The sequence below is a fragment of the Macrobrachium nipponense genome, chromosome 5 (genome assembly GCF_015104395.2).
Source record: "Macrobrachium nipponense isolate FS-2020 chromosome 5, ASM1510439v2, whole genome shotgun sequence".
Lineage (NCBI taxonomy): Eukaryota > Metazoa > Arthropoda > Malacostraca > Decapoda > Palaemonidae > Macrobrachium > Macrobrachium nipponense.
Window position 1 is genome coordinate 10,762,663 of NC_061107.1, and position 27,777 is coordinate 10,790,439.

Genomic DNA, 27,777 nt, shown 5'->3' on the forward strand with positions numbered 1-27,777 from the left:
CTCTTTGACAGCTGTTGCAGACAGATAAGGCTGGTTGCAAGACTCAATAATCATTGTGAATTCTTTGGCAGGGGCGCTGACCCAGTCCCGTCTCTCCATTCTCATCTGGACCCTGGGACAAGTATAATTTCTTAATATTATCTTGGATTCGAAAACAGAATAAAGAAATAATGAAATTACTCATAACTATTAAAAGGTGATTATCAGAAACATACTTCAGTTTAGAGGAGGGAATGGTATGCACGAGTATTTAATTAAGTGGACGCAAACACATATGTTGTTTGTTTGCAAACATACGTCTAAACATACCTGTCAAATCAAGTAGAGGAGTGATCAGTAAGAATTATTGCTCTCTGTCAAAATGGTCAAGTGTACTTGTATTTCAATAGTTTGTATCATTCACTCAGCACACGTAATCTTGAACACCTTTGAAGTTAACTAAGTTCATCTAGATTAGGCATTTAAATTTGGAAGGTCACCACGCACAGTTTAAAGGCAGGTCAACCCAAGTGGTAGAATCACATTGATAATTGTTATTCAGTTCCAGGTCAACAAAGGACACTTGGATGCTTCCACGATAGAACCTGACTTGTGGTGACCGAAATATTGTTGAAAAGTGACACCTGGTCATCTTCAAGGTTGAGATACAGTAACTATAGACTTGAGATACAACAACGTGATCATAGAGTCGGAAACTTTCGCGTGCCACTCTTTTGGGGCAGCGTCATTATAAAGACCGTCTTTTCAACAACTATATTTCCGAGCCAAGTGGCTCATATTCTATGCCAGTAATAATCATACGGAAACAAAGTCCCTCCACCATCACATTAAGTATGAATTTCTCGGGCTTCTATCCTGCAGATGATGCTGTCTGTCTTACTTAGAAGTTTGAAGTAAAAATGCTGAATTATGACAGAGCCACTGCAAGAATGACTGACCTGTGTATTCCAGTAGTTGGCCGATTCCGCCTTGTGACGAATTCTTAAATCTTCTGGACATTATACATCGTTTTTATGAAACATTATACATTTCATTATTGTCCTGCATTTATAGTTGTGTTCAGTGTAGACGGATGCATTTATACTCGGGAACAACTTTGATGTGAAGCTCTGTATAGAGTGACTGAGGAAGAATTAAGCAATGTATATTTTCTCGTTGTATTTTCATGCATCAAGTACGCAGAAAGGACCTATGTTGAATATTTTGAGAGAGAGAGAGAGAGAGAGAGAGAGAGAGAGAGAGAGAGAAGAGAGAGAGGGTCAAACAAGCCAATTCAGAATTAAAAATTAAACACGTATGGCAGCTTGCATGCTATGGTAACTATTTGAGAGAGAGAGAGAGAGAGAGAGAGAGAGAGAGAGAGAGAGGATATCTAAAAGGGCAAACTGACTTATCAAGAAAGTAAAATAGATCTATGGCAGCTTGCATACTATGGCCACTATTAGAGAGAGAGAGAGAGAGAGAGAGAGAGAGAGAGAGAGAGAGAGAGAGAGAGAGAGAGAGAGAGAGAGAGAGAGAGAGAGAGAGGATGGCCCAAAAGGAAGTTCAAGCCCATATACAAAGAGAAACATCCGTCACAATGCTTGTGGTCAGGGGGCCAGATCGGTGCACAGACAATTCGACAAGATGGAACCGGGGAGGAAATGGTTGGTTATCTATAGACTTTGGTCGGTACAACGGGAGAGTTTCCTATTAGGCAGCAAGGTAATTATGGGTCGCTAATCAAATTTGGATCCACGAGGTGTTCCATAATCTCTCTCTCTCTCTCTCTCTCTCTCTCTCTCTCTCTCTCTCACTCTCTCTCTCTCTCTCTCTTTCCAAAATAGTTACCAAAGCATGCAAGTTGTCATGCTTGTATTTTAATTTCTACGTAAGTCAGTCTGCCCTGTAAGGCATTCTCTCTCTCTCTCTCTCTCTCTCTCTCTCTCTCTCTCTCTCTCTCTCTCTCTCTCCTCACTTTTAATTCAGTTATGTCCTCTGAAATAGTCTGGTTAATCTAGTTTCTATCATTTTTATGCCATAAACTGGAAAACTATGGAGCTGCGTTGTTGAATGCTGATGCATAATCTCTCTCTCTCTCTCTCTCTCTCTCTCTCTCTTAATTCCTTTTTTCTCTGATGGTTAATCTCGTTTCTATAGTTTTTGTTTCATACACTGCAAAGCTGTGTTGCTGATTGTAGAAGCATAATCTCTCTCTCTCTCTCTCTCTCTCTCTCTCTCTCTCTCTCTCTCTCTCTCTCCTTGTTATTTCAAAATGTAGTGCACTATTGCACTAGAATCTGATCCAATTCTCATCAAATATCTAAATAATTATACATTGATCTCCTGCTGATTTGTTTTTTTAACATTGATCCGTCCAATAATAATCTATATTACATCTTTATATTAAGATTTTTTTTTATTTCCTTCTGTACACTCAAAGTTATCCAATTCTTTGGAATTTGCTTTAGTAATTTTGCTTCTTTTATAACTGGTTTCAAATAATTTTATACTGATGTTAAATCATAATAAAAATAACTCATTATTGTGTTAAAATGAAGGCTTCCTATCCAACTCCTCTTTCACGATATCAATCCAGCCCTTTCCAGGTCTTTTCTTCTTCTTCTTCTTCTTCTTCTTCTTCTTCTACTTCTTCTTCTAGAATTTAGGCCAAAGGCCAAGCACTGGGACCTCTGAGGTCATTCAGCGCTGAAACGGAACATTGACAGTAAAAACGTTTGAAAGGTGTAATACGAGAAAAACTTCAAATCAGTTGCGCTACGAAACAATTGTTAGGAGAAGGTGGAAAATACGATGGTTAAAAAGAGAATATCAAAGGAGGTACAGTAAAAGGAACGAAGGAGGTTGCAAATAGGGCCCGAAGGAACGCTGCAGAGAACCTTCAGTAATGCCTACAGTAAACCGCGCAATAACGGCACTACAGCCCTGTGGAGTCCAATAGAATATCCTTCCAACTCGGAGGGATCTTTGGATAAAAAATAAAAAACCCAACGCCAATGCATTAAAAGATTCGCCGTTCGTTTAGTTTAATATAATAAAACAAAACTACAATGATCACTCGTTACGATTAGCGCCACACCCAACTTCCCAAACTTAGAACTCGGGGAATGTTGCGCGCATTCCGTTATGCATTTGTTTTTTTATTCCGTAATAATAACGCGATATAAGGCTTATACGACCCATTAAGGCATTCTAAATTAACTTATAGGCAAAGTCCAGTTTGCAATTGTATTGTTTTGCTTGCGTCGTCTGCTGACTGGGATCTAGTGCATGTTGCTTGTTTGTAACTGTACAAACATATTCTAAAATAAATATATTCGGTTCTTTCAATAGATAATAATAATAACATTTCAGAAACAAATACAGTCATGTAACTGTACAAACATATTTAAAAATAAATATATTCCCTTTTTTTCAATAAGTAATGAAAAATAGCATTGGGTTAACAAATCCACGGGTATGTAACCGTTCAAATATATTTAAAAATAAGTATATTCTCTTTTTTCAATAGGTAATGAAAAATAGCATTGGGTTAACAAATCCACAGGTATGTAACCGTTCAAATATATTTTAAAATAAACATATTCCCTTCTTCCAATAGATAATGAAAACAGTATTGGAAAAACAAATCTAGTTATGGAACAGTCCAAAATATACTTTAAAAATAAGTATATTTGCACAGTTGACATAACCGTGGATTTGTTTCTTTATTTCATGACTCATGCTACTGTGAGTATTTTTTTATAATAACATTTTCAAGCCGTGTTAATACGAAATCATTCTCATTTTTTATGGAAACAGAACACGAGCGAGGAAAAAGAATAGATTGCATCTTAGTTTGAGATTCAATTCATTGTAATATATTTTTCTCCCCGGTAAAATTTACTGTTCACTCATTCAAGACAACAAAACAGACGTCGAACAACACAATGAAAAAGTTAAAGAGTAACCCAGCTCGTATCAGTCTTAAAACACATTCATGTCCAAGATTAAAAACGTATCTGATCACAAGAAACTGGAATTAACAATGAATCCAAATTTCGTAACAATGGCTTCATTCCAAACGTGGTCCCGGTAAGAGGGGTAGAGCCGCCAGTATACACACCTCACGTTGTGGCGGACTGTAGGCATCAATAAACGGTGCTTGCAGCTTCCCTTCGACCTCTGGTTGCATCTACTACATTTTAGCCTTTTTACGTTACCTCCGTTTCCGCTTCATGCCTTTGATCTTGCTGTTCAGCATCTCTAACTGTACTTTCTTCAAGCTCCATCTTTAGGTTCTTATATTTTCAGGGCAGCTTTATCTCGCTGTCCAACCGCTCGAACTTCCTGTTTTCATTTTCTCAAGTTCTGGGTATGGTCGAAAGTGACCCAGTGGTTGTTGACGGTCTAAATTTTATCAATCAATGCATGACATTCAGTGCCCCAGTGGCGTGATCGGTATGGTCTTGACCTGCCGTCTCGGTGGCCTCGAGTTCGATTTTCGGGCATTTCATTGAGAGGTAAGATATGTGTGTTTCTGGTGATAGAAGTTCACGAATCTCGACGTGGTTCGGAAGTCACGTCAAGTCGTTGGTCCCGTTGCTGAATAACCACTGGTTCCGTGTAACGTCAAAACACCATACAACCAAGCAAACAAACAAACAAAAAATATGCATGACAGTCGATTTTAATTAGAATATTATCGCTTACCTCTTTCTGGTACTTTATAAACGAACTAATTCGGGGAGAAATAGAGGTATGCTCTAACAATTCACTTACTGTGCAGGGTTTTGCAGTCTGCAAGAAGCCACCTTTGCAGTTGCTCGCGTCCAAACCTTCGGCGTAGTGGAAGGAGCGATTCCTGAAAAAAAGGGGGAGGGGTCAATTTTGAGAGTGTCGACATGGCCAGAATGCATTCGGGAAAAACAGAGATGAAACAAAAACAGGTGTTCAGGGAAGTTACGACTTTCTTTTTTTTTTTTTTTGGCCGGTCAGAATATATTGAATATTGGACAATCAAAATACTTTGAGTTTTCGATTCGCTCGGGATAAACTTTCACGCATTCAATCGTGTCTAGAAAAGACTAGACAATGATAATTGATAGATCAAGAACCCAAATATATACTATGTATATATATATATATATATATATATATATATATATATATATATATATATATATATATATGTATTTATATTTATTTATGTATGTACGTACGTACATAGTATATATATACATAATATGCATATATATACATATATATATATATATATATATATATATATATATATATACATATATATATATATATATATATATATATATATATATATATATATATATATGCGTATGTACATACATAAATATGTACATATGCATATATATAAAGTTTCGAAAAGAACTGTTTCATCAGCGAATATTAAAATAGAGAGAGAGAGAGAGAGAGAGAGAGAGAGAGAGAGAGAGAGAGAGAGAGAGAGAGAGAGCTTCCCCAAGAAGACAGGAGCAAGTTTGGCATATCAGCCTTGTAACAAGCAGAAATCCCATGAGAGAGAGAGAGAGAGAGAGAGACCCAGAGAGAGAGAGAGAGAGAGAGAGAAAGAGACCTTACCTTACCTTACAGACCTTACAGTTCGTTCGGGTTGCCCAGGTCCCTCAGTGTGAGGCCGCCTCTAATGTCTACCAGAGAGTTGCTAGTACATCTTCCGGTATATTTTGCATCTTCCAATCTTGGATGGTCTGGATGCAGTTTAGATATTTGTCGAGCTTATTCTTAAACACATCTACGCTCACTCCTGATATATTCCTCAGATGAGCTGGCAACGCATTGAATAGACGCTGCATTATCGATGCTGGTGCGTAGTGGATTAATGTTCTGTGTGCTTTCCTTATTTTTCCTGGTATAGTTTTGGGCACTATTAATCTACCTCTGCTTGCTCTTTCTGATATTTTTAGTTCCATGATATTTTCTGTTATTCCTTCTATCTGTTTCCATGCCTGAATTATCATGTAGCGTTCTCTTCTCCTTTCTAGACTATATAATTTTAAGGATTGTAGTCTTTCCAGTAGTCTAGGTTCCTAACTTCTTCTATTCTAGCTGTAAAGGACCTTTGTACACTCTCTATTTGTGCAATATCCTTTTGATAGTGTGGGTACCATATCATATTGCAATATTCAAGTGGACTACGAACATTGTTTTATAAAGCATAATCATGTGTTCAGCTTTTTCTTGTTTTGAAGTGCCGTAACAACATTCCCATTTTTGCTTTACATTTTGCCAACAGAATGGCTATTTGGTCATTGCATAACATGTTCCTATTCATCATCACACCAAGGTCTTTAACTGCTTCCTTATTTGTGATTGTCTCATTATTAGGTCCCCTATATGCATATAGCTTTCCTTCTCTGTCTCCATAATTTATTGATTCAAATTTATCAGAGTTAAATACCATCCTATTTACCTCTGCCCAATCATATACTTTGTTAAGGTCTCTTTGTAGAGCGTTCTATCTTCATCACAAGTAATTTCTCTACTTATTCTTGTGTCATCAGCGAAACTACTCACTACCGAATCCTTAACATTACTGTCTATGTCTTCAATCATAATAACAAACAATATTGCAGCTAGCACCGTACCTTGTGCACACCGGATATTACCTTGGTTTCATCCGATTTCTCATCGTTTGCAATAACTATCTGTTTTCTGTTGTGTAAAAATTCTTTAACCATCTTCCTACTTTATCTACGATATTGTGTTTTCTAATTTTCTTTGCTAATATATTATGGTCTACTTGTCAAAAGCTTTTGCAAAGTCTAGATAAACCACATCTGTTTCATTTCCGCTTTTTCATATTTTTGAATATGTTCTCACGGTGGACTAACAGTTGGGTTTGTGTACTTTTTCCGGGTACGAAACCGTGTTGTCCTCCATATTAAACAAATTATTTTTATTAAATGTTTCATAATATTTTTCTTCATTACCCTTTCATACACTTTCATAATATGTGATGTTAGACTCACAGGCCTATAATTACTTGCCTCTAGTCTTGATCCACTTTGAAAGTAGGGGTGATATATTGCTAATTTGTGCTCATCATAAATCTTGCCTGTATCTACACTTTGTCTTAATAATATTGCAAGTGCTTTGCGATAGAATGAACTACTTTCTTTAACAAAATAGCAGGGACTCCATCCGGCCCTGCAGCAGCTCCATTTTAATTTCATTAATTGCATGCACAATATCAGCTTCATTAATTCTATGTCAGCTAAATATTCACTATTTTCGTCCTACTTCTATATCATTATCTTCATTATCTATTCTAGGGGTGAATCTCTCTTATATCGTCTGCCAGTATGTTGCATATTTTACTTTTTTCATTCGTTAATCTCCCTTCAATTCTCAGAGGGCCTATTTCTATTCTTCTTTATTCATCTTCTTCGCATATGAGTATAATAGTTTGGGGTTTTGCTTGATATTTATAGGGTTTTTTCTTCCAAGTCCGTCGTTTTTCATTTTCTTTGATTGTATAATCTTTTTGTTCTGCATTTTCTATCTTACTTTTAGTTCTATAACTTCCATGCATTTTTTTCTTTTGCAAGACCTTTTTCCACTTTCTGATTTTCTGGAACAAGATCCTTCTGTCTCTTGGTATGCATGAATGATGTTTACTTTTCTTCTTCGGTATATATTTATCCCACTATTTTCTCCAATATTTTATATAATATCTCCGTATTTACCCTTATGTCATCACTTACGAAAATGTTATCCCAATCTTTGTTTAATTCTTCATTAATTTTCTGACCATTTTATATTTTTATTTTTACTGTAGAAGTTGTATTTTCCTCCATATCCTTCCCACTTTTTCATTTCTTGCTTATCTCTATTTTCACTTGCTTTGGAATGAACTGTTAATTCTATGACATTATGATCTGAAATACTCGCATTATACTATTATTTCTTTAACATAATTCACCTCGTTCACAAATACTAGGTCTAAAGTATTTTCCTTTCTTGTTGGCAGGTGATTTATTTGTTGAATGTTGTATTCTAGTAGCATATCTAATAGCTTTTCAAATTGCCTCTTATCTTCTGCACTACTATTACTCTCTTTTTTATATGTATAAGTACAACCACAGGTCTCCTATTCGTTCTTTCCATTCTACGAAAGGAAAGTTGAAGTCACCAGATAGGAGAATAGTCCAGTCCTTGTGATTTCTACATATATCATCCAATTTTTTCAATTATTAAGTCAAACTCTTTAGTATTAGGAGGTCTATATATTACTATGTTCATCAATTTTTCAGATTTAAATTCTACCGCTATTAGTTCACATTCTGAGTTACTATATTTCTCATATATTTTTCCTTGTTTTTTTGTCTTTCCCATATATTGCGGTTCCCCCTTGATTCCTATTTTTTCTATCTGATCTATAAGTTTGGAACCCTTTTATTTGATCATCTTCCCAGTCTCTTGGGAATACCAGGTTTCACTTATATACATTATATCTATTTTCTTTTATTTTGGGTTTTGGGTTAGTTCTTCTAAGTACTCTATTTTCTTTTTGAGTTACTCGTAACTAAACCCTGCGCATTCATCACTATGATGGTTTGCGTGTTTTCTCCTTCATTTAATATTGGTAGTAATAAGGATTTTCCATGTCTCCTTTCCTGTTCTGGTATATTGTTCTTTTTTTCATTTCCAGAAATTCTGACATTAAAAAATCCAACTTTTCCATAATATTTGATCTTCCTTCATCATAATTATTCATTTTGTGTCTGAATCTGCAATTTTCTCCGTTTCTGCAATATCCTCTTGCATAATAAATACAGTTATTATCTCTTGAGTAGAATTTCGGAGCTGATGCTTTGAAATTTTTTGCTGACACCTCTGCATATCTCATTGGTGGTTTGCTTTTTCTTTTACCTGATATTCTTGATTTCTCTCTTTATTAGAGAGAGAGAGAGAGAGAAGCAACAAACAAACAAACAGACAGCCGGCTTCCACCTCCATTAAACAAATCTAATCAAGCACGGGATATCTCGGTGATGGTGAGGTGTGCACATAATGCTTCCCTTGATTGCATGCAAGCGATCTCCCAAGCCTGTAATGGCAGGATCTCCCGGTGTCTTTTGGCGCTGCCCCAATCAGCGAGTTATTCAGGAGTCCTCCAGAGTCGAAGGTCCTACGCATTTGAAAATGCGAGGGGAAAACGATCAGGAAAGGGGATGATGACAGCTGTGGTAGAAGGAGAGTGACTGATGCCTAGTTTTCAATTAAGGGTCCATATCTGAGAGACCACCACTGGATTTACTTCCTTATTCGATCCCTCGTTGTTATTGTTTTTGACACATTCCACATTATTAATATATTATTTTATTATTATTATTTTTTTTTTTTTTTTGTTTTTTTTTTTTTTTTTGCTCTATCACAGTCCTCCAATTCGACTGGGTGGTATTTATAGTGTGGGGTTCCGGGTTGCATCCTGCCTCCGTAGGAGTCCATCACTTTTCTTACTATGTGCGCCGTTTCTAGGATCACACTCTTCTGCATGAGTCCTGGAGCTACTTCAGCCTCTAGTTTTTTCTCTAGATTCCTTTTCAGGGATCTTGGGATCGTGCCTAGTGCTCCTATGATTATGGGTCGATTTCCACTGGCATATCCCATATCCTTCTTATTTTATTATTTATTATTATTTCTATTAATTATTATTATTATTATTATTATTATTATTATTATTATTCATTATTATTATTATTATTATATATCTTATTATATTATTATTATTATTACTGAAGGTTCTCCATTCAGTTCTTCGTCATTTTCATTACTGACACTTTCTTCTCCAGTTCTTCATTATTGTCATTAATTGACTTTTCCTTGTCCAGTTCTCCATCATTTTTTATTATTATTAACACTTCCTCTTTCAGTTCTTTATTATTATTATTATTCTTTATTATTATTATATTATTATTATTATTATTATTATTATTATTATTATTATTATTATTATTATTATTTATTATTATTATTATTATTAGAAGTAGTAGTAGTAGTAGTAGTAGTAGTTATAGTAGTAGTAGTAGGTGAAGCCTATGTTGGCTAACAGATGAGTTTTGCAAAAAACACATTTTTGCAAATATCTAAGCCAAAAACACAAAAGTAATGGAAAGTTGAACTGACTGAATCCCACACTTTTAAAGTCAATTTCAGACGAAATGGCAAAAAAAAAGGACAAAAAATAAAATTTACAATATTCTCAAAGTGAGAAGAAACGCAAGGCTATAACAGCTTAAAAATACAAGCCAGGAACCAGGGAAGTCAGGTTCCCTTTTATTCAACCTCAAAAATGTTTTCCTTAAGGAGAGGGTATCACTCATTTGTTTTTAGTCTATCTTTTTTATATATATAAATGCTAATGTGATTTACATACGTATGTTTACCTTGAACTGTATATTTACTTCAACGTTAAAACCCAGTACTTAAGCGAAGGCAGAGTGAATACCTTGGGTTCTTAAGTTACAAGGAGGTACAAGGATTAGGATGTCTCAAAGACTTGTTAGTCCATCCGAGGAGACATCGTGAGCTCACTTATCCCTAGGAACAGGTTAGCAAAGTTAGAGTGAATACATTGGGTTCTTAAGAGAAGGTTGAGTGAAGACCTTGGGTTCTTAAGCGAAGGTAGAGTGAAGACCTTGGGTTCTTAGATGAACAAATTTCTTTTCCCTTTTTTATAATTACATTTAAAGACGGATGAGAGAAATATAATAAAGACTTTAAAGTAAAAACTGAGTAAGAACTGGTCCTAAACAAAAGTCTTGATCAAAATCTCTTTATCCCTTCATTTTTGACACGATTAACTCTGCAGAAGATACTAACCCAGCCAATTTACGTAAACCAAAGTCACATTTCCTCCTTGGCATTTATTTGCAGTTATCAGCTCGACAGAGAGAGAGAGAGAGAGAGAGAGAGAGAGAGAGAGAGAGAGAGAGAGAGAGAGAGAGAATCCTCCACTCAAAAATATAATCATCAATCCATCTAGGCCTAACGAGGCCAATGGGGAAAAAAACCAGCGACCTATATTAAAAAAAAAATTAAACAAAATGAACCCAAGGAACATACATGCATGGTCTAGACATACTCCCTCTCTCTCTCTCTCTCTTCTCTCTCTCTCTCTCTCTCTCTAAGTCCGAGTGAAGCCGACTAAGGGTTTTAACCCCCCACGGCTTCTTCTGCCCATTTGTTTATGCACCTAATCCAATAAGGAGGAAATGCTAACCTCAGGACAGAAGATCATCACCACCACCACCACCGCCATGTACCTCTTGATCTGTATTGTTGTAAGAAAGAGTTGGACGAACCCGCCTTATCATGATGAGAGATATGGTGGCTTTTTACATTCTCTCTCTCTCTCCTCTCTCTCTCTCTCTCTCTCTCTCTCTCTCTATTATATATATATATATATATATATATATATATATATATATATATATTACATTTATATGTGTGTGTATATGTCGGTGTGTACAGTATATATACAGAGAGAGAGAGAGAGAGAGAGAGAGAGAGAGAGAGAGAGACCTTACCTTACAGACCTTACATCTTGTTCGGGTTGCCCCAGATCCCTCAGTGTGAGGCACCTCTAATGTCTACCAGAGAGTTGCTACTACATCTTCCGGTATATTTTGCATCTTCCAATCTTGGATGGTATAGGATGCAGTTTAGATATTTGTCGAGCTTATTCTTAAACACATCTACGTTCACTCCTGATATATTCCTCAGATGAGCTGGCAACGCATTGAATAGACGCTGCATTATCGATGCTGGTGCGTAGTGGATTTAATGTCCTGTGTGCTTTCCTTATTTTTCCTGGTATAGTTTTGGGCACTATTAATCTACCTCTGCTTGCTCTTTCTGATATTTTTAGCTCCATGATGTTTTCGGCTATTCCTTCTATCTGTTTCCATGCCTGAATTATCATGTAGAGTTCTCTTCTCCTTTCTAGACAATATCATTTTAAGGATTGTAGTCTTTCCCAGTAGTCAAGATCCTTAACTTCTTCTATTCTAGCTGTAAAGGACCTTTGTACACTCTCTATTTGTGCAATATCCTTTTGATAGGGTGGGTACCATATCATATTGCAATATTCAAGTGGACTACAAACATATGTTTTATAAAGCATAATCATGTGTTCAGCTTTTCTTGTTTTGAAGTGCCGTAACAACATTCCCATTTTTGCTTTACATTTTGCCAATAGAATTGCTATTTGATCATTGCATAACATGTTCCTATTCATCATCACACCAAGGTCTTTAACTGCTTCCTTATTTGTGTTTGTCTCATTATTAGGTCCCTTATATGCATATAGCTTTCCTTCTCTGTCTCCATAATTTATTGATTCAAATTTATCAGAGTTAAATACCATTCTATTTACCTTTGCCCAATCATATACTTTGTTAAGGTCTCTTTGTAGCGCGTTCCTATCTTCATCACAAGTAATTTCTCTACTACCGAGTCCTTAACATTACTGTCTATGTCTGCAATCATAATCACACACAGTATTACAGCTAACACCGTACCTTGTGGGACACCGGATATTACCTTAGCTTCATCCGATTTCTCATCGTTTGTAAAACTATCTGTTTTCTGTTGTGTAAAAATTCTTTTAACCATCTTTCTACTTTATCCACTATATTATGTTTTCTAATTTTCTTCGCTAATATATTATGATCTACCTTGTCAAAAGCTTTTGCAAAGTCTAGATAGGTAACCACATCTGTTTCATTTCCGCTTTTCATATTTTTGTATATGTTCTCACGGTGGACTAACAGTTGGGTTTGTGTACTTTTTCCAGGTACGAAACCATGTTGTCCTATATTAAACAAATTATTTTTTATTTAATGTTTCATAATATTTTTCTTCATTACCCTTTCATACACTTTCATAATATGTGATGTTAGACTCACAGGCCTATAATTACTTGCCTCTAGTCTTGATCCACTTTTGAAAGTAGGGGTAATATATGCTAATTTGTGCTCATCATAAATCTTGCCAGTATCTACACTTTGTCTTAATAATATTGCAAGTGGCTTTGCGATAGAATGAACTACTTTCTTTAACAAAATAGCAGGGACACCATGAGGCCCTGCTGCAGCTCCATTTTTAATTTCATTAATAGCTTGCACAATATCAGCTTCATTAATACCTATGTCTGCTAAATATTCACTATTTGCATCCCTTATCATTATCTTCATTTTCAATTCTAGGGGTGAATTCTCTTTTATATCGTTCTGCCAATATGTTGCACATTTCCTTTTTTTCATTCGTTAATCTCCCTTCAGTTCTTAGAGGGCCTATTTCTATTCTTCTTTAATTCATATTTTTTGCATATGAGTACAATAGTTTGGGGTTTGGTTTGATATTTACTAGGGTTTTTTCTTCCAAGTCCCGTTTTTCATTTTCTTTTGATTGTATAATCTTTTGTTCTGCATTTTCTATCTTACTTTTTAGTTCGATCACTTTCCATACATTTTTTTTCTTTTGCAAGCCCATCTTTCCACTTTCTGATTTTCTGGAATAAGATCCTTCTGTCTCTATTTATGCATGGCTGATGTTTACTTTTCTTCTTCGGTATATATTTATCCACTATTTTCTCTAATATTTTATATAATATCTCTGTATTTACCTTTATATCATCACTTACGAAAATTTTATCCCAATCTTTGTTTAATTCTTCATTTATTTCTGACCATTTTATATTTTTACTGTAGACGTTGTATTTTCCCCTATCCTTCCCACTTTTTTATTTTCTTGCTTATCTCTGTTTTCACTTGCTTTGGAATGGACTGTTAATTCTATGACATTATGGTCTGAAATACTCGCATTATAAATATTATTTCTTTAACATAATTCACCTCGTTCACAAATACTAGGTCTAAAGTATTTTCCTTTCTTGTTGGCAGGTGATTTATTTGTTGAATGTTGTATTCTAGTAGCATATCTAATAGCTTTTCGAATTGCCTCTTATCTTCTGCACTACTATTACTTTCTTTTTTATATGTATAAATACAACCATAATCTCCTATTCGTTTTTTCCAGTCTACAAAAGGAAAGTTAAAGTCTCCAGATAGGGGAATAGTACAGTCCTTGTGATTTCTACATATATCATCCAATTTTTCTATTATTGTGTCAAACTCTTTAGTATTAGGGGTCTATATATTACCATGTTCATTAATTTTTCAGATTCAAATTCTACCGCTATTAGTTCACATTCTGAGTTACTATATTTCTCATATATTTTTCCTTGTGTTTTGTCTTTCCTATATATCACGGTTCCCCCTTGATTCCTATTTTTTCTATCTGTTCTATAAGTTTGGAACCCATTTATTTGATCGTCATTCCCAGTCTCTCGGGAATACCAGGTTTCACTAATATTCATTATATCTATTTTCTTTTCAATTTGGGTTAGTTCTTCTAAGTACTCTATTTTTCTTTTTGAGTTACTCGTAACTAAACCCTGCACATTCATCACTATGATGGTTTGCGTGTTTTCTCCTTCATTTAATATGGGTAATAATATGGATTTTCCCACGTCTCTTTCCTGTTCTGGTATGTTGTTCATTTCTTCATTTCCAGAAATTCTGACATTAAAAAATCCAACTTTTCCATAATATTTGATCTTCCTTCATCATAATTATTCATTTTGTGTCTGAATCTGCAATTTTCTCCATATCTGCAATATCCTCTTGCATCGCAAATACAGTATTTATCGCTTGAGCTGTATCTTGGAGCTGATGCTTGGAAATTCTTTGCTGACACTCCATATCGCGGTGATGGCTTGCTTTTTTCCTTCACCTCATATTCTTTGTTCCTCTCTTTATTTGTTTTTTTCTTATTTTGGATTTTATTATTTGATTGATTATTTAATAGATTTTGATTCATGGCTACAGGGTGCATATATTTACTTTTTTGTCGATCTTACATCCTTTTCCTTCTTTTAGGTTTTTGCATATTTTTGGATGTAGATCTCTGCAATCATCCTCATAGCCGTCTAGGTATGCACATTTTACCATAGATTTCATAGTTGTGACATACCTTGGGATGTTTGTAGTTACATCTTTCTCCGAATCTGCAATTCCCTCTTTTCAAAAGGGTGCAGACTTTGTCTTTCTTGTCTTTTTTTTCTCTTTCCCATCAGTGTGTAGATCTGGGTAGAGCCTCTTCGGGATTTTATTTTGTGTTGTCATGTCGTAATTTATTTCTTCGTATGTATGCTGCTTGATTGCCTCATATGTAGTATCAATGAGTATCTCTCACATCCATACTTTATCTTGTTCTTTGATTTTTCCTTATTTTTTCTGTCATTTCCAGTTTTTGTTTACTTCTCTTTCGTTTTCATCTTCTTCTTCTTCCTTCTTCCTCTTCTTCTTCTTCCTTCACTATTTTTACATTCGTCTTTTTTTTTTTTTTTTTTTTTTTAACTTTTTTTTTTTTTAATTTTGTTTTTTACATTAAGTCTTGATTTAATAACATTGTCTATCCATGATAGACATGTTGAGCAGAATATCCTGGTATCCTTACTCATATCTTGCATTACTTCAGCACATTGAGGATGCGTTGGAATGTTGCATGTAGAACATTTTCCTGATCAGGTTTTTTGTGTGGATTAAAAACTTATGCTATACCACATCTTACACAGTTTGCATGCGTTTTGGCATTCCTTTTCTATTGGCATCAATTAGGATATTCACAATGTTCACCTTATTCATTTTCTTTGTCGGAATATGTTGATTGATGCAAATTTTCTTTATGAGTCTCTTGACCAATTGGATTTTATTTGGAACTTCTTCAATTATTTTCAAGATGTTTCTGTTGATTTGTTCCAGTTTGAAGGATCATATCCTTCTAATATGTCTATGAATGCTTTTGTATCTATTTGGTTAGGGCTGTTGTAGATGAGAAATGCCAGCTCCCTTCCTGCTACCTCATCGTATTGTGAATCTGCTAAACACGCTAAATTTCGCCATTTCTTACCACGGTTGGAACTTACTGCCATCTTGATCTGATTTACAGTATTTCACTTGATAAACTAACTTAGTAGATGCTTTATCCTACTATTTTTCACATTAATCTTATCACCGACAGTTCACGAACACTCTAGATATTTTTCGATTTCCAGACGTATGTTAAACCTGGCGATATAAGAGAGAGAGAGAGAGAGAGAGAGAGAGAGAGAGAGAGAGAGAGAGAGTGGGGGGGAGGTTAACTTTTTTTAACTTTTTTTAACACATATATATATATATATATATATATATATATATATATATATTATATATATATATATATAGAAAAAAGAGAGAGGAGAGAGAGAGAGAGAGAGAGAGAGAGAGAGAGAGAGAGAGAAATTCCCCATGAACAAGAATTGTCTGGGGAAGATGTACCAACATATCCAGACAGCAACTTTGCGTCCAGCCAGTTCTTCTGAAGATTGACTATTTCCAAAATCAAAGAGAGGACCACCCTTCAACCCCGTGTGGGCTTAATACTATGCGTTTCAATCACCCTACCACGCTTTAAATTTCAGCCAATCAATCAAGTAATCGGATATATTATGACCTTCATCATGCATTTTCATCGCTCACCCCGAATCCTCTCAGCTGAACTGGATTAGGCCATACTATGCATTTTAATCAAATGAATGTGATTTCTGTTACGCTTGGCGGGGAAAACCAACCGATATAAGAGCGCGAATATACAGGTAAAATAATGACGCTTTTGATGGCAATATTCTCCTGCCATCTTGCGTACGAAAGGGCCACTATTTTCGTCCAGCCATTAGTGGGGTTAGAGCCGTCACCGATCTAACGCGGTGCACTGTAGGCAATGCTAAAAGGTGTTTGCAGAGTGTTCATCCCGTATCCTTAACTGCACCAGCATTTTTAGCCTTTTATTCTACCTCCATTTCCGCTTCGTTTCCTCAGCCCGGCTGTCCAACCTCTCTATTACTGCCCAGTCCAACGTAAGGTTATTGAAATTCATCTCCTTTGTTTTCAGGATTTTTTGTTTTCTCTTGAAGTCCAAAACACTAAAATTCCCTATTTAGTTCGTCTCAAGCGCTAAATGGTCGAAATGTGCCCACCCGTGCTTGGCTAGACAGCCTAAATTTCATAATATCAAATCAAACCGCCACTTTCTTTATTATCTTTATTATCAAAAAATCATTGTTAGAAAATTCACAGTCTCGGGAAAACAAATTGTTAAAAAAACCACAATTGTATGTTTTTTACATAGAAATATATTTAAATATATAATTGTGGATTTCTTTTAACAGCTATTCATTATCATCAAGTCCTGGGGATAAGGAATGCTTAAATGATTAGCGAATGATCTAAAGTTAATTATATCTTAGTTTTACCAGACCACTGAGCTGATTAACAGCTCTCCTAGGGCTGGCCCGAAGGATTAGATATTTTTTACGTAGCTAGAAACCAATTGGTTACCTAGCAACGGGACCTACAGCTTATTGTGGGATCCGAACCACATTATATCGAGAAATGAATATCTATCACCAGAAATAAATTCCTCTAGTTCCACGTTGGCCGAGCCGGGAATCGAACTTCGGACCACCGGATTGGTAGCCGAGCGCGAAATCCATACGGCCAACGAGGGAATAGCGAATGGTCTTAAAACAACGAATCATTCAGAGGACGATCAATGGAGCTGTTTCTTTTCCCGGCTGATTTCTGAAAGCACTGGAGAAGGTTCAATGAAGCAATCGACGAAGTAGCGCTTTATGCTTATAGTTGAAAACAGAAAGAATGGTTAGGCCTAAAGGAACGTTGAATTGCCAAAAGGAATGGCGAGATCTAAAAGGAGTTACTGAACGGCTGAGGGAGTGATGAAGCCAGACAGATGTTGAATGGCTGAAAGAATCAAATGAGAGAGAGAGAGAGAGAGAGAGAGAGAGAGAGAGAAGGGACCAGTTTCCCCTTTGATGTGACTTTGATAGCAATCTGATCATTTTCCTGAACGGCTATAGCCATGCTGTTACATCAACCCCCCCACACCCCCCTCTCTCTCTCTCTCTCTCTCTCTCTCTCTCTCTCTCTCTCTCTCTCTCATCGCTCGGTGATGGTTGAAGATGTCTGCCTAATGACGGAGAATTTCCATAGCGAATTGAATTCCAGTGGCTGGAAAATTACGAAGCCGTATTTTCCAGCGAGCCTACATAAATTTTGTGAGGCCAAGACGAGACCTGGAGGTCTGGAAGGTTCTTACTGTTACTGAATCGAGGTCTGGAAGGTTCTTACTGTTCAGAGATGGAGGTCGACGATCGAGTTTTAAAAAAATTATTTTCATTATTATAAAAGTCTTTGGTCTCTAAATCAAGACTCAGAAACATTCATGCAACATTCTTTGTATAAATATATTATATATATTATAATATATATATATATATATATATATATATATATATATATATATATATATAATTTATAGCAGCAACTGTCGGTACAAGAGTCAAATGATGGAATCGGCCTTAATAAAAGGATGGAGGCAGGTAATGAACATCTCAAAATGGAGCATGGGATTCAGATGTGATCGCAAGATTTTCATTCAACCAACAGCTTAAGAAGATCAAAGGAAGATTATCTGGGGGGGTGACCTAAATTGGCTTACCTGTGGATGGACCTCTTGGTATAAATACCACCTTTCTGTGAACTTTTCTCATTCATACACCTGAAGAGGGAGACAGCAGTCTCTGAAATATAGTACTTTTCTCTCCATATTTTTGTGTTTTTATGGGCTCCATTTATTAGATATATATATATATATATATATTATATATATTATATATCTATATATATAATATATATAGGGATATTATATATATATATATATATATAAGGTACCCAATGGGCCTCTCCAGAACGGAAAATTATTTATTTAAATTTTTTCTTATTATCATAAGGCTTTCGTTTTTAACCAAGCACACAAGACACATAGATATCTATGTAATATTAAGATGTAGATTGTATATATATATATATATATATATATATATATAAATATATATATATAGATATATATATATATATATATACGGTACCAATGAGTTTACCAAACCCTAAAATTAATGCCTTTTAGTTTTTAAATTATAAATCCATTAATATTCGTTATAGCGATGTGTATATTTAAAGTCCCAGTGGGTTTGTACAAACCCAAGAATATTACTGAGAATGAAATTCTTAAGCAAATTAAGCTCCTTTTTTAGTAATTAACGCTCAAAAATATCCATTAAATATTCGCTATATAAATGTGAATAATTACTTACCAAATAGGTTCGTTACAAAGCAAAGAATATCATTGATAATGACACTTTTTTTTAAAGGAAATTCGATTATGCCATACAAAACAAACAATATTGCGTTTGAAGCAGATTTGGAAATCTTGCCAAAAATTACGGTTAATTTGCATAACATTGATTGATTACAGAGAATTTATCCATTCAACTTGATAAATTTCCTGTGCAAGCAATCTTCGACATCGATAAAAGAAATGGTTGACAACTTAGAGAGAAAAGTGATGAAGGAACCATATTCTCCACCGCTTCCCCCCCCCCCCCCCGAACCCTGGGGGGAGAGATCGGGACGCGAGCAGTTATGTGAGTAGTAAGACTGAAAGGTTTATAGCATTACATGACTCAGAATCTATCGATTTATCAAGATATATATATATATATATGTCTGTGTGTGTGTGTATCTATATATACATAGAGAGAGAGAGAGAGAGAGAGAGAGAGAGAGAGAGAGAGAGTAATCCATCAATGATCAGAATTACCTCTTTTGTTGTTTTTATGGTTTTTTCCTTAAATATTTGGGTACCTTTTTTTTTCAAAGGGTTGAGATCTAGCCCTCATTCAGAAGAGAATGATGAACACCAGTTTATATAACTAAAGACCTCTTGACTCGAAAGAAGGTTCCTATAGTAGATTCACATCAACCGTGAGAGTTTCCAGCCCTGTGATTGGCTTATCAACAGCCAATGAGGAGCGTCGTAAGGGACTGACCTAGACATCAAATGCACGGTTGATGTGAATCTACTATAGCAGTTGTTACAAGACCAGTAACAGAATTCTTATGAATTATATTTTTTATAGATTGGATTTTAATTAAAAAAAAAAAAACTTTATTCTCAAGAATTACTCCTGACAGCTTTCGTATTCATGAGACCAAATTTAGTTCAAATTAATAGATTTGGGAATGCTGGTGATTCCATTACAGAAACAAGTTGTTGGTATGATTTTTTGAGGACTTAATCACTGAAACCTGTGTGGGTATGAGTTTTTGAAAATTTAATTAATGAAATCTATCAGGGCATGATTTCTTGAAAATTTAATGACTGGTACCTGTGTGGGTATGATTTTTGAAAATTTAAGCACTGAAGCCTATTTGGATATGATTATTTTGAACATTTATGAAATCTATGTGGGTATGATTTTTTGAAAATTGAATCACTGAGACTTATGTGGGTATGATTTTTTGAAAATTGAATCACTGAAACCTATTTGGGTATGATTCTTTTGAAAATCTAATCAATGAAACCTATTTGAGTATGATTATCTTGAAAATCTAATCAATGAAATCTGTATAAGCATGATTTTTTGAAAATCTTATCAGTAAAAGTTGTGGGTATGATTTTTTGAAGAATTAACGAAACCTGTGTGGGTATGATTTTTTAAAAATTTAATCAATGAAACATGTATGGGTATCATTCTTTGAAAACTCGATTAATGAAAGCAGTATTATTACGATTTTACGAAAATGTGATTAATGAAAGCAATATGGGTATGGATTTTTGAAATTTTAATCAATGAAACGTGTGTTGTTGTTGGAGATTAAGCTGGCCTTATGCAAGCACGGGCTCTTGCTCATAAAAAGAACCTTTGCTGGCATGATTTTTTCTAAACTTGATTCGTGAACTGTGTAAGTGGATGATTTTTTTTTTTTTTTTTTTTTTTTTTTTTTTTTAGTAAATTTAATATAAGATCTGTCATAACCAACTACGAGAATCATAAAGTACCTGGAGAGATAAAATGAATAATAACAATAATAATAGAAAAATAGATTGAAATACTAAGAGAAAATATTCTCATTAAACGACCTCACCCTCCATCGTCTCACACTTGCGAAATTGCCCACGAGAGACGAGTGGGAGATAAAGGTGGCACATAAAAGCCGCCGTATAATTATCAGAGAGATCCCACTTAAAAGGAGGGGGTGAGGGAGGAGGAGGAGGAGGGGGGGTGGAGGAGGAGGTGGCGGACACGAAGACGAAGAGACCCCTGATAAGCGCTCTACGTGAAATTATAGGCTGTCAAGCTGGCAGGTGTTGGCAGGAGTTTGCAACAAAAAAATCCAACCAAGAGGCGTTCCATCCAGGCCGGAAGACCCCGTTGTGGGGCGGGGGGCGGGGGGTGGGGGGGGGGGGGGGCTGGATGTTATGGGGCGGGGTGGGGGGGGCAAAGACGCCCACTTTGTCAAAGCTCTTAACAGCCTCCGCTCTTAAAGCCCTGGGTTGCTCGTATCTGTAACCTTTTAGCCATGCAAAAATGAGGTTAATATTCTCTCTCTCTCTCCTCTCTCTCTCTCTCTCTTCTCTCTCTGACGACCTCATTAAGAGAATGTAGCCTAAAGGTGTGAGCACCTTACGTCATCAGCACGAACGGAATAGTTTTTTTTTTTTTTTTAAGAGACATGTGAGCATTTACAGATGTGCATTTATTCCTTCTAAATGTAATTGCACACAAATGTAAGCATGCATGATTTTACACATTTATATTTGCATGTAAAGCACAATATTCATAATTTTTTGTCACCTATTTCTGTATGATATTATTGCTTGGTTGTCAGTCAGTGCTACGAATATAGTCACCATTGATCGAGCTCCAAACACACACACACATACACACTCACATACACACGTACACTCGTTTAATTACGATGCGACACCAGAAAACCCTCTAAGTCAGGCACTGCGCGTATGTACACAAAATGATCATAAACAGCTTGATAAACCCACTTACAATCTTTGCGCCCATCCACCCTTATGTAGTAAGCACATGTTAAATTTTCCATTGCATCTTGGCAGTATTTTAACATTTTTCAACCACTATCCTATCCTAAAGACACATCAACATTTGTATATGGACTTTCCTGGAAATATTATAGTACACAGAAAATTTGTATAAAGTGGTTTTACCCATTTTCTACTTTTCTGTAAAAGCAAACAACTGTGACGGTTTTGTCCGTCCGCCCTCAGATCTTTTAAAACTATTGAGGCTAGAGGGCTGCAGATTGATACGTTGATCACCCACCCTACCTTCATCAAACATACCAAATTGCAGCCCTCTAGCCTCAGGTAGTTTTCATTTTATCTATGGTTAAAGCTAGCCATAATCTTGCGTCCGGCAACGCTTTGTGGGAGAGATGGGAAAAGCAGTAAGATAAAGAAGAGGAATCAAGACAGATTATGCAGAAGACCATGTTAAACCCCTTAGTAACAATTTGTAAGGCGAATTCTGTTTAAACTGGCACATACATACATACATACATACATACATACACATTTATAGCATACTCAGATATCTATTTAGACGATCGTGTAGTTTTTGAGAATACTATAAATATGTATGTATGGATGTATGCAGTTGCTCCCAGGGAAAAAAACCCCAAAAAGTTCAGTACAATTGTGCAAAAAAAAAAAATAAATAAATAAATAAATAAATAACGACAAACTCTTCCAATTTTACTGAGAGATATGCGAGTGAAATCCAGCTAGCTCTAGGCGCATAAGAAGAGTCTGTGAAAACAGTTAGGGCGAGACGGGTTCAATTCAATCATCTATGCAGTAGCAGCCGAAGCAGAAGAAGAAGAAGAAGGAGGAGGAGTAGGAGGACGAGGAGGAGGAGGAGGAGACGAAGAGGCAGCAGCAGCAGCAGCAGCAGGCAGCAGGCTGCCACCAGACAGGAGGGCAGCAGCGGCAGCAGCAGTTTGCACATTGATTGTGTCTCGCATTGGTGGATCCCAAGAATTGATTATTGTAGAGCCCCCGTAAAACGTAAGTGCAAGGCCGAGCGTCCCATAGAGACCTCACCCTCCCCCCCCCTTCCCTATCCCCCTACCCCCAGCTACCTACCTGGGGGAAGGGAGAATCGGGTAGGGGTGAGAGAGGGCCTCCATTTTCAACGGGTCCATTCGTGGCTTCAAGAAGAATACATGGTCCCAAATTTGGCCAAAGGAGGTTCCAAACTCCCCTCCACCCCCTTCCCCTTACAACACCCCCTCACCCAATCAGATACCTGGAGAGGGGGGAGGGGGAGGAATGAGACCCACCTGGGAAACGGGAGGGGGAAGCAGCCCCATTCTCAAATTTGGTCCTCACACCCCCTCCCCAACCACATACCTGGAAGGAGAAGGGGAGGGGGGGAGAGGAACCCCCATGTACACCCCCTCACCCAGCCACATACCTGGAAGAAGGGGAAGGGGGAGAGAGGACCCCCATTTTCAACGGGTCCATTGGTGGCTGCAAGCAGAATATGGTCTCAAATCTCATCACGCAGTGAGATCACTCACTAGTGATCACGTGACACGACAGGATTAATCTTGACTCAAAAATAAATGGCCATAATGGGCTTCGAAGGGTTAAGAGAGAGAGAGAGAGAAAAAAAGTGTATGGAGCTTATAAAAAAAAAATAAAAAAAAAAAACCTCGCGTTAGTGAATGGAATTCCCGCTAGAATATTTCCTGGAATAGCATCGATTCGTGACTACTTTTTTCATGCGTGGAACAATACACTGGCCTTATATATATAACAGACACATGCGTTATATGTCAGTAAGATCTGTTTGTCTGTCTCTCTTTATATATATATATTATATATATATATATATATATATATATATATATTTATTTAAAGTATTATGTTGTTGGTTTGTATTAAATTATATATATATATATATATATAGATATATTAATATATTATATTGTGTTTATAAGTATGTATGTGTGGTTATTATATATATATATATATTAATAATATATATATATATATAATCATATTATATATATAATATATATATATATAAGGTATAAGGTATTAATATTTTAAATATATTAATTAATAATATATATAATATATATATTATTATATAATTATTAATATATATAATATATTAAGGTAAATAAGGGTAGCAGAAAATAGAGTCAGCTTAACTCAACTAAGGCAAGCAAAATAATAAGAGGAAAATAACAAACAACTGCAAAATAATAATAATGACAATAATAATAACAACAGTAAAATCTTCAAGAAGATATTCAAAGCTTTCGAGACCTACAGAGACCCATCCTCAGGGCAATTCCTAGTCTCTCAAAATAGACTTGACTCTCACGTCCTGCACCGTACGACTTTTCATATTGTCGGAGGGCGCCTCTAGTGTTGGGGGAGGGGGTGGTGGAATTCACTCCCCCCCGAAACTTCCTCTGCGGAGGAAATTGTTTCTACAAAAGTTCAAGAACGTTTCGTCTTCCTGCGGAGTTTTTTTTCTTTGTTATTTTTGTTTATTCCTTTTTTTTTTTTTTTTTTTTCAGGACCAAGTAAAACCCTTCCTTCCTCTAGGGTGGTTGCTTGGGTCCCGCGTTGTTTTTGGAGCTCTGTTATACAATAAATACACTTGCTCGCGGCCACAGGCTGAGCGTCTATTCATGCTTTTTTCTATTTAAATTGTTCTTTCTTTGCATCTTTCGAGATAGAACCGAATTGAATATGCAATTTAGGCCAAAGGCCAAGCACTGGGACCTATGAGGTCATTCAGCGCTGAAACGGAAATTGACAGTAAAAAGGTTTGAAAGCTGCAACAGGAGGAAAACCTCAAAGCAGTTGCACTATGAATCAATTGTTAGGAGAGAGTGGAAAGTTAGATGAAAGAAAGAGAATATAAACGGAGGTACAGTAAAAAGAACGAGAGGGGTTGCAGTTAGGGGCCGAAGGCACGCTGTAAAGAACTCTAAGTAATGCCTACAGTGCACCGCATGGGAACTTCGAGATAGACCTACCATTATTGATAAGAATAAGTACTAAGGAGATAGGCCTACCAAGCAGTTTAAATTCAGCCGAAAAAGCCTTTGGCTTTTTATACAAATTTAATGTGAATGTATCTGTACTAACTAGTAGAGCATCTATTCTTGTTTTTTTATGTATATTTAATTTTTTTAAGCAAGAAAACCGAACCATGCAAATGAAACCAGCACCGCTGGAAATTCCAGGGACTCCAAGAACTTATGAAAAGAACCCAGAAACCAAAGCGAGCAGAGACCTCTTTCGTGTCCCCGTTGCAAACTGAACAATTTACAACAGAAAAAAAACCGCTGAAACTGAAGTTTTCCTAAACAAAACTGTGCAAACAAGGGGCCATTTCTTTTTATTATCTGGAGGCGACAGGAGACTTCTTCTGCCTCTTCTTCTTTTCTCTCCGAGATATCTCTCTCTCTCTCTCTCTCTCTCTCTCTCTCTCTCTCTCTCTGACACCTTCGGCGTTCCAGACGTAATTATCAGATACGTTTCAGAACATTTCACACACATACACTCACACAACTTTGTGTGAGCGCCAGTTTGTCTGTGTTTGTACGTACGTGTGTATGTGCGTGTATGTGCGTGCGTATGTATGTGCGTTTGTGTGACAATTCCAACGTCTCTCGATTGAAAGGCGAGAGGCGGCAGGCTGCTGTTGGCCAAACGGTGCGGTTCCATTGGCCCCGAAATTCGAATGTCAACTGGAACAGGGCCTGCTGGCTGGTTGCAGTCACACTGTTGAAGATGATGATGACGACGACGATGCTGATAGTGGGGGGAGGGTAGGGCTATATGGTGATAATGATAATGTCGACGAGGTCCCTCGAGATCTAATGATGATAATGGCATAATGGCGAAGATATCAACGAAACCCAATTCTGAGTTTCTCTACTAGGCCTATATAAGGACGTTTCTGAGCTTCTTTATTAGGCCTATATAAGGACGTTTCTGAGTTTCTCTACTAGGCCTAGAAGGACGTTTCTGAGTTTCTTTACTAGGCCTATATAAGGACGTTTCTGAGTTGCTCTACTAGGCCTATAAGGACGTGGACGTGTCTCAGTTTGTCTACTAGGCCTATATGAGGACGTTTCTGACTTTCTCTACTAGGCCTATATGAGGACGTTTCTGAGTTTCTCTACTAAGCCTATTATAACGGAACCGTTCCCTGGAGTTGCTCTACTAGGGTCATTATATGAGGACGTTTCTTTAGTTTCTCTACTAGGCATAGAAGGACGTTTCTGAGTTGCTCTATTAGGCCCATATAAGGACGTCGCCGTGACAGCGTCTCATTTCCATCCCTCTAAAAAGAGAGTTTCATCATTCTTCTCTCAAACGCTGATGGCTGTCGCGACGAAAATCGACAAAGGCTGCATGACGCAGCGCTAATGCCGACCGCTGCTGACGTCAGCGTGATTTACAAAAAACGCCTCCGAGACCCAGACACCGGAACTTCTTGTTCGCGAGAGTGTATGATGGGGCGTGCTCTGTTTTTTTTTTTTTTCCTTTCTTTTTTTCTGAAAGAGACCATTCTCCAAGTAAGCTGTCAGAATTAAGTCGAAATTCAACTCCGGTTTTCAGGCACTATGAAGTGTTTCCGTCTATGAAACTGGGTCTTCTAAGTAATATATATATATATATATATATATATATATATATATATATATATATATATCTATATATATATATATATATATATATAACAAAGGGTCGGTAAGAGATTGTGGTTTTCTTCACTACAGTCTTCATCTTCTTAAGGTTTCTCAGAGCGAAACGATTATTATTCCAAAACTGATCATTCTGAGCCCGCAACAGACGCTTATTTGTCAGACAAATGATGAACAGAGCGAAGACACTGACAGACAAATAATTCAATAGCAGATACAAACAAAGACTAAACAAAGGATCCGATAAACTGGAGGCCAGAGAACAAAAATCGTGATTTTTCGTACCTACTGCACGGAGAAATTCCTCTTAAACCAGCTGGCTGGACGTCTCCTAAAGGCGAGGTTCTACCTCCTGGAAACTTTCTCTGAATGACGTTGGTTTCACTGGAAGATCCTGGAAGACAAAATGCGAATAAAGTAAAGTGTAATTCTTATTTTGCAATAAGTGAAATTTACTCAAGTTTAGAATATGCACAGTTATGCTCTGCATTATGAAATAGAATAAAATGGCCGGTTATTTTTTTGCTTGAGTAAGAATGACGATTTCAGTATGTTGTTGCAACTTAGAATACTCTTTTGTGTGTGTGTGTGTGTTGAATGAGATTTTCGTTAGATATACAGCCTGGTTTACACCACAATGTTGGAGACAGAATACACACACACACACACACATATATACATACATATACAGATATTGCAAGCAGCTAAGTTAACCATCAACTCATTTCCACAAAAATCATGCTCGCAGAAATGAAACTAGGGAGGTGGATGGAGAGACTCACGAGTGAAAAAAAGTAAAAGAAAAAAACCCCAGAAAACTAAAAAAAAAACAAGAAAAAATAAAATCACTAGTCACACACTGCACTTTATCAAATGAATGAGGATAACTTGAGCATGCCTGCAAGCGACTGCGGAAGTCTGCAATACACAAACAGCGGCCACATCCTGCTTGCAAGTGACCCTTTCTGTCACGATCCTCTCAAGGAACGATCTCTAGACCACT

The 27,777-nt window shown here is 36.5% G+C and overlaps 1 long non-coding RNA gene across 1 annotated transcript; it reads right to left on the reverse strand.

The window, feature by feature from the left end:
* LOC135215316 (uncharacterized) lies at positions 1-27,171 on the reverse strand. The gene is made up of 3 exons (XR_010314668.1): positions 27,060-27,171; positions 4,762-4,843; positions 1-112 (listed from the first exon to the last, which is right to left on the reverse strand). It is a non-coding gene; the product is annotated as an uncharacterized LOC135215316 (long non-coding RNA).
* Between the last annotated feature and the right edge of the window lie 606 nt (positions 27,172-27,777).